Here is a 7,532-nt window from a genome sequence, read left to right as displayed (position 1 = left end):
AATGGATTAAGATTTAATTGACATGGAGTCACTGTTATAACATTGTTATAATTTGAATTACTATGGTATTATTAATACGTTATATATTATTAATTAAATTATTGATATACTTTAATGGTATTAAGAGTTAGCTAATGAAGCTTATGTAAAGTTCTCTAAATCGATTAATAATAGTTTTGATGAGTTTATTATTTATTAATGTTTGTTGGGTCTAACAAACTATTAATAAATAATAGTATAAATAGTTTAAATAGTTATCAATTAATATGATCAGAGTTAATCTAGAGGAGATTAGTTAATGATTGAAGTACTGTAAAAGATATTAATCAAATTGAATTAGTTAATAATTTGGAGGAGTATCAATTAACTGAATCAACGTACATAGGAGAAACTTATTTGAGATAATAATACTTGGTATTGGAAATTTATTATAACTTGTTATTTTTAAAATATAAATGGGAACATTGTTGCAGAGTGATGAATGTGGTCATTATAGATTTATTAATAAGATTCTCAATATATCTTGTTATTAAATATTAACAAGTTATTATTATTGAACTATGAATATGAATATTTGTGTACTAGATTATAGTTGACTTTTAACTTACAGAATTCTAGTTAGTTATTAGTCAACTGACATTAATTAGAATATTGCTATGGTTATGCAATTATTAATTAAATAAATTAATGAGAGTTAATTAGATTTAATTAATAATGAAGTTATGTAATAAAGATTTATTTGATATAATTATTTTAACGAGATTGTAGATTATCTATATTGAAGTTGATAAGTCTTATGACTTGAATTATGACCTTAGATATTATATGGTTTTCAATGATGATAACGATTAAATTAAAAGAATCAAACTTTAGTAATACTTAATTATGTTTCTAATTGAAAACTATTAGAATTTAATAGGTCATGGATGGTGTACCTATGTTGATTGATCATTTTAATGAATTCATAATCTTCTTATTCGAAGATTGATAATTGGTTCTTTTATGAATGAATAATGATCCTTTGATTATGTTATCCAATTAGTACTATGGATCTTAGCAAATAAAGCAAATGATTTAATGAGTAAATATTTATCCTTAAGTTATTCTTAGAATGTAATTCTTATAACGGAAGGATAATGCTATCGGGGAACAAATGGGTTGATGTGTAGGTCAAATGATAAATCCTATACACTTGAAGTATACTTGAAACGAAAACTGAAACCCCTACATTTAATTCAACTATGTAATATAGCAAAACCAAAACATGTGTCTGCATCGTGTATTCTATATGCTTCTTGTTTTGGGTTTTGGGTTGACTAGTGTTGACCAGTCCTAGGTTGTTACCAGAGGCTCAGGGGTTTTGAGATGTGATGGCATGTTGATCTTATTTGGTCTCGATCTTTATAAGCCCAACCATGGTAATGTGATCGTATGCTCTATGAAATGTTTGTATTTATTGATTGTTATAGTTGAGATTCTTATGTATCTGAGACACTTGAGCTAATCATTTTTTAGTCATCGATTAGTTATCCTTGGTTTATTTTATAGTCGCCATGATGGGACTGAAATATTGATTTATTGATGATGTCATGTTGTGACATGTTTGACTCAACCATTTTGGAGTCTTCGATCAGTATGATTTTGAGATATTCTTGGTTGCTTGTTGAGAACCAATGGATATGATGATTTATTTTGAGATATATTTTGGTTATTGAGAACCAACTGATACATATGATTATCAGTGATGCCTTCAGTTTCCAATAGAGAACTATTGTGGTCATGATTTTCTATGGATGCTTTTTTAGATGCTCATGGAGATTTGATGATTCTTATCTTGGTGATTTGATGATTCTTATTGTGGATATTTGATTATTCTTTTTATGGATTATCTTTTGGATTTTCTTTACAGTCACTTGTACAGGACTGTGGTGATTTATGATTCCATGAGCTTAGGGTAGGTAATCTACTTGTAGTGTCGGGAAGTAGCTTGCAATGGAGGCCGGAGCCCTAAGTGGCTGCCAGGGTAACTCATTGTAAGTTTGGTTAATAAGTGATAACATTTACACACTAAATGGAGATTAAATGAACCTAAAAAGATAATTGTTTTGGTTCTCACCCATGCTTGGAGTGCTTGTACAGGCTAGGATGGGAGTAGTGAGAACGGATGGTTGCGACCGTGCATTCCGTAGTATGCCTCGTCAGTATGAGAGGATACTAGTGGCCGCATGAGATCAGTATGGACTCGTGGAGTTTAGCTAACTGCCAGGGTAACTTGTATGTGATAAATGCGATGACACTTTCCCGCTTGCAGAGTAGGTTTCCTACATGTCATTGTTGTGCCTTTGGGATTAGATGTCGGATTTTGTGTTTGAAACCTTTGAGTTAGTATACTTTTAGGATTCCTGGACTTAGAGAGTATCTTTGCTTTGTGATTTGATATCTTGTTTGAGACTTGAGATTATCTCCTCAGCATGGTGGGAGTGGACCACTTAGGTTCCACGTGGTCGGGTGGTAGTGTATTTTTCACTCTTATCATTTGAGATCCATTGAGACACCGTGGCTGGAGCATTCTTGGTTGGTATTTATCTTCATTCTACTCTTGGAGCATTATGATAGATGATATACCTTATGATGGATATATTTACTGGTATGTTTCTTACATTGATGATTTGCATATGTTAGATGATGATATCTTATGCTTTATTTTGCATGTTAGTAGGATGTTTTAGGAGTGACATTTCTACTATGATAATACCGATGATCTCTTCGGTGCTTTGGAATGTTACGCACGGAGGGATGGCTAGGATCCACGATGGTCTAATGATGCTATTTACGGTTGGGAGGAACCGTGCATTTAGTTATTTATGTTTGTGATGTATGGATATCTCTTATAATGGATGTTTATATCTTTTGTGATGATGTATCTTGTGGTTTCATTTATGTTATTACATCATGGATTAATATTGGATGTTGATGTACTTTATTTACATAGATGTATATTCTTTTAAGCTTTTTTTTTACCCTGTGACATGTACAGTGGATGATTGAGCAATCTAAAACGTAATTATGAAAGGACACTTGTATATTGTTTAAGAACATTGGGTGTATCATTGTTATTTCATAAAGATGTGATGTTAGATGAATAGTTAATTTAGATGTGTTTCAATGTTAAGGGATCTTTAAAGAATGTAATCTGTTATGTTATGTTATGTTTTACTTTCAGTTGGATGTTACTATTGCTTCCATTACTATGTATAAGTTGTGAATGGTTTATCTTTCATGTTTTAAAAAAAAAATTGTTTGGCAAACTTAAGTTAATTCTTTGGATCCCTTGGCGGGGCATTATACTCTTTCCTCATCTCCTCTTGCTTGGCCTTTATATCAAGCAAGTTACTGAGTGTCCTCATGTTCTCTACACTCAACTTGGATGTCTCTCGATTTGGAATCCCAATCTCCTCATCTAAAATAAAAGGCTTTCCTTTCATGGCTGGTGGTGACTGTTTCACCTTCTTCTTCTTCAGTTTCTTATCTTTAGAGTCTGGTGTGTTGGAGCTCAACACAATTTTATGTTCTTTTTTTTAATCTCCAAACTCATCCTTTAAGCCTCATCTCTTATTTACTCATCCTTCTTGAGCTCTTCATTTACCTTCTTCTCCTCGAGTTTTTTTCCTCTTGTTGCACTAGTTAATCTTTCTTCTCCATTTCATCACTAGTTCATCTTTCTCTCCATTTCATCACTAGTTTTGAGTTTAAAGGTTGAACTCATTCATCCTTCCTCCATGTCTCCCTCCTATAGAGGTCCTAAGGCATGTGGTCTTTCACCAACAACAAATTGATCTGCTTGATCATCTCTTCTCTTCTCATTCTTCTCTCCCTCTATATCAATATCAACATTTCCCTCTTTGGGATCATATCTCTATTTTGTCTCTTGAATGTTGTCACCTTCATTGGCTGGTGCACTCTGTCACTCAACCTCACCAATATTCTCATCACCTTACTAACATCTAGACTTAATGAAATAACAAAAATAGATGGAATAGCAGGTGTTGAATTGACCTATTGAATGCTTACATGCAAGTTAACATTACGATAATCTTTGACTTATACAATCATAGGGTTAGAATCCATCAAGGTCTCATGTGTCGGCATAGGTTGGGGAGTTTCCTCCTTCCTCTTTGGCTTGGTCAGTGTAGACATCTTCTCAAGTTCAACCACTACATTTTTATCTTGTTCTATATCCTTCACTAGGATGGCCTTTGACTCATCTTCAATTGTAACACACTATAACATTTGGGTCAAATTATGACATGAATTTGTGATGATAGTACCATTTGTGTGTTATGTTTTTTCTTTTGCAAGTGTCCCTGATGCTATTGTAATACCGATGTTGTAGTTATTATTTCAACACCTACATGATTATAAACAAAAAAGGAAAAAGAATTGACCATTTATCATTTTCCTCAAATCTGACTGCACGTGCAAAGAGGTGTAGGCATTCTTAGGGAAAAGTCGAGCTAGGTAAGGGATGATCACCTCATGCTTATCTTTGCACAAAATTTGCACAAAAATAGTATGTGATAGCCATTGTAACCACAAAACATATGTGCAAAAACATCATGAATACGCCATAAGAATATTGTAACCCTTGTTACCTTGTCACCAATATTTTTGGGATGGCTTCCTAAGAGCACCAAGTTTCATCACAAACACAACCTCCTAGCTGCCCATCTATACAACACAACCATTCCATGGCATTCATATATCCTCTGACCTTGAGTCATATGCCACATAAAAATATACAAACAATGTATATATAACAAACAACATATATATGTGCCCTAGTCATAACACTCTGCCTATTCTATTCACTCCATTCCATTCCCTACTAATTATTATTCACATCTCCTATATATATTGTTGAAGACTAATATCTACACTCCAACACAATTTCAACCTGACTCACATAATGCTTTCTGCTCTAATGTGGTGCAAGAGAACCTTCGATTCCATCCATTGCAAGCACATCAGGAGGATCAAAGACAAAGGGTTAAGATAGTAGTTCGATCTGGAATCCAATTATAGAAATAATCTCCAAATTGTAAGGCAAGGAGACATTAGGTGTGCTATAAACGTAGTTGTCTACCTCAGTCATTTATTGGACAATTTCTAAGTTAGAAATGAGAAAAAGTAGTTTAGAAGGTTGAATAATGATTATATTATGATCATAAACATTCTAGGTTCCTAGGTAGAGTCTAGGATTAAAGTTTAGAAGAGTTTGATGACATTTGATAATTTTTTCAAGAAGTTGTCAAAGTTGTCAATGTTGCATAGTGCAATTTTTGTGCAAAAATGTAAGATTTGAATCCAAAAGTTCACAACCACCATTATTGGTTGGAACTGATTGGGAATTTGATAAATAAGGCTTAGAAACCTTTCTCAACACAAAAGATGAGAATCTAACATATTTTTGGCATTGAAATTAATAAAAAATATGTTGTTTCCTACTAAAACTGTCTGAAACTTCATTTCAGAATCTTCAAAAGACAACATCAGAAAGATCTCGTTATTTTTGGCATTGAAATTAATTGCAAGTCGCAAGACAGAAACTAAAATCATGACTCTGTTGCTGATCAGTGCAACAGATTGCCAATTATTATGTCGGATGAAGGATGACAATAAAAAACTTAAATTTGAGGAAACATCACTCGGCAAAATCATTCTCTCAATCATATGTTTTCTCTCTATGGCAATGAGCATTATGACAATGTTGTCGTAGTTGTTTATTTTCAAACTTTTGATTCCTATAGTGGGATTTTCATTACTGTTCGACTTCTTTATGACAGCAAAATCATGCAAAGCATTCGACAAATCTCTTAACCTGGGATTGTACTTTCTCACTACTTCTACTTGTAGGATTGTTTACAGTTGGAAGTTATTTTTGAAATAATGTTTTTAAAAAACTATAGAAAGAAAAAATTACTACAGAACCTGAAGTATTAAAATTTTATTCGAATAATTCTGCCCAGCAGCGGATAATAAATTAAAGAATTGAAGAGCAGGGTGATCCAGCCTCTTCACCGAAGTTCTAAATTTACATTGATCAAAGCAAAACAGTACCCGTAATTCAAAATATTTTACATAGACCAAAGCAAAAGAATCCCTGTGATCCCAATAAAATGGCAGAGCATATGTTGTCTTCAGTGGAGGAAATAGGTGAGAAGCAGGGCCACCATCATCAGAATGTAGGCGATTCCTTGGTCTACGCCACTCCCTGCAATGACACATTCAATCACACTATTAAAAAGCAACACAAATGAAGATTAATTGTTCAGTAACTATTAGTTGGCATCGATTTTTCGCAGTATTCAATAGATTGTCTGCGGAATCAATTGTGCATGTTTTGTGGGTAATGCAAAACATTGCTGAAATCTCATAGACGATTTCATAACAATCTTTTCCAAAATTCTTCATTTATCCATGCAGGTCATCATACACTCAATATACACAATTAATTCTAAAATGAATTAGTGCAGGCGATCATGCACGATTAAAGAACCCGAATCTTCAATTCATTGAAATCAAGATAGGTATTTTTTGAATGCAAAGGCCATTTCTAAGACCGTACGCCCAACTCTTTAAAAACTCAACAAGATCCACAGTTGATTAATCTAACAGAGTGCTAAACTTTTCTAATAACTCTTGATTCATTGATGCAGTTGATCATGCACTCAAGAGCCCAACTTTTTAATTCATTGAGACCAATCATAAAATCATAGTCCCAACTCTCTATAATCACAAAAAGATCCACATTGAACAAATCCAACAGCCTACTAATCTAATGATGTTAAGATATTAATGCTCAAGAAGAAACCAGAAAAAGAAGAGCAATTAGCAATTGGGGATAAATTAAACTACCGTCGCTAGAAGGGGCAGGCGCAGGGGAAGGAACATGTTGAGCAGTCGCTCCCATAAAAGAAATCATGCTCAATACAATCGCCATGAGTGAGCTGACAAAAACCCTGTTTGACATGTTGCCAAAGCTGACAACACAGATAGAAGTTACAATCCTCTACACAAATACTTCTTTTGAAATCTCTTCTTCGGAAAGCTTAAATGTTGCAGAGATTAGTTAAGAAGTGGGTATTTATCAAGAATTCGAAATGTGCAACGTGGGTGAGGTATTGGCCGTTAGACAACAGATAAAAACACTTTGTGCTAGTAATGGCAGGTGGGGTTTAGGTCAATATTAGCAAAGAATTTAATTTGAATCCAAACGGGTGGAGTTTTCCTAATTGATCTGTTATCTCCGCTTCTGTAGGGACAGCAAACATGATGAAAGATGTCATTGTGGTGGTCAGGATTCCATTTTTGCCAAGCTAGAGAAGAACATCCAGCCTGGAAAATCTCTTGAATGATGAGAATACAGATCTTCTACACATGATAGCACACTGCACAGCTCATTAAGGAATCTTCCACCGTCCATTTCATTATTCTCAAACTCACTTAGAGTGTCAGGTTCTTTGACATTTAAA

The 7,532-nt window shown here is 33.8% G+C and overlaps 1 long non-coding RNA gene across 1 annotated transcript; it reads right to left on the bottom strand.

The window, feature by feature from the left end:
- Window positions 1-5,984: 5,984 nt before the first annotated feature.
- On the bottom strand, window positions 5,985-7,204 carry LOC149542239 (uncharacterized). The gene is made up of 2 exons (XR_016355182.1): window positions 6,916-7,204; window positions 5,985-6,271 (listed from the first exon to the last, which is right to left on the bottom strand). It is a non-coding gene; the product is annotated as an uncharacterized LOC149542239 (long non-coding RNA).
- Window positions 7,205-7,532: the final 328 nt, after the last annotated feature.

Source organism: Cupressus sempervirens, chromosome 8, assembly GCF_028749045.1.
Source record: "Cupressus sempervirens isolate cs-2001-9-10 chromosome 8, ASM2874904v1, whole genome shotgun sequence".
Taxonomy (NCBI): Eukaryota; Viridiplantae; Streptophyta; class Pinopsida; order Cupressales; family Cupressaceae; genus Cupressus; species Cupressus sempervirens.
This window is presented reverse-complemented; position numbering and strand designations above follow the sequence as displayed.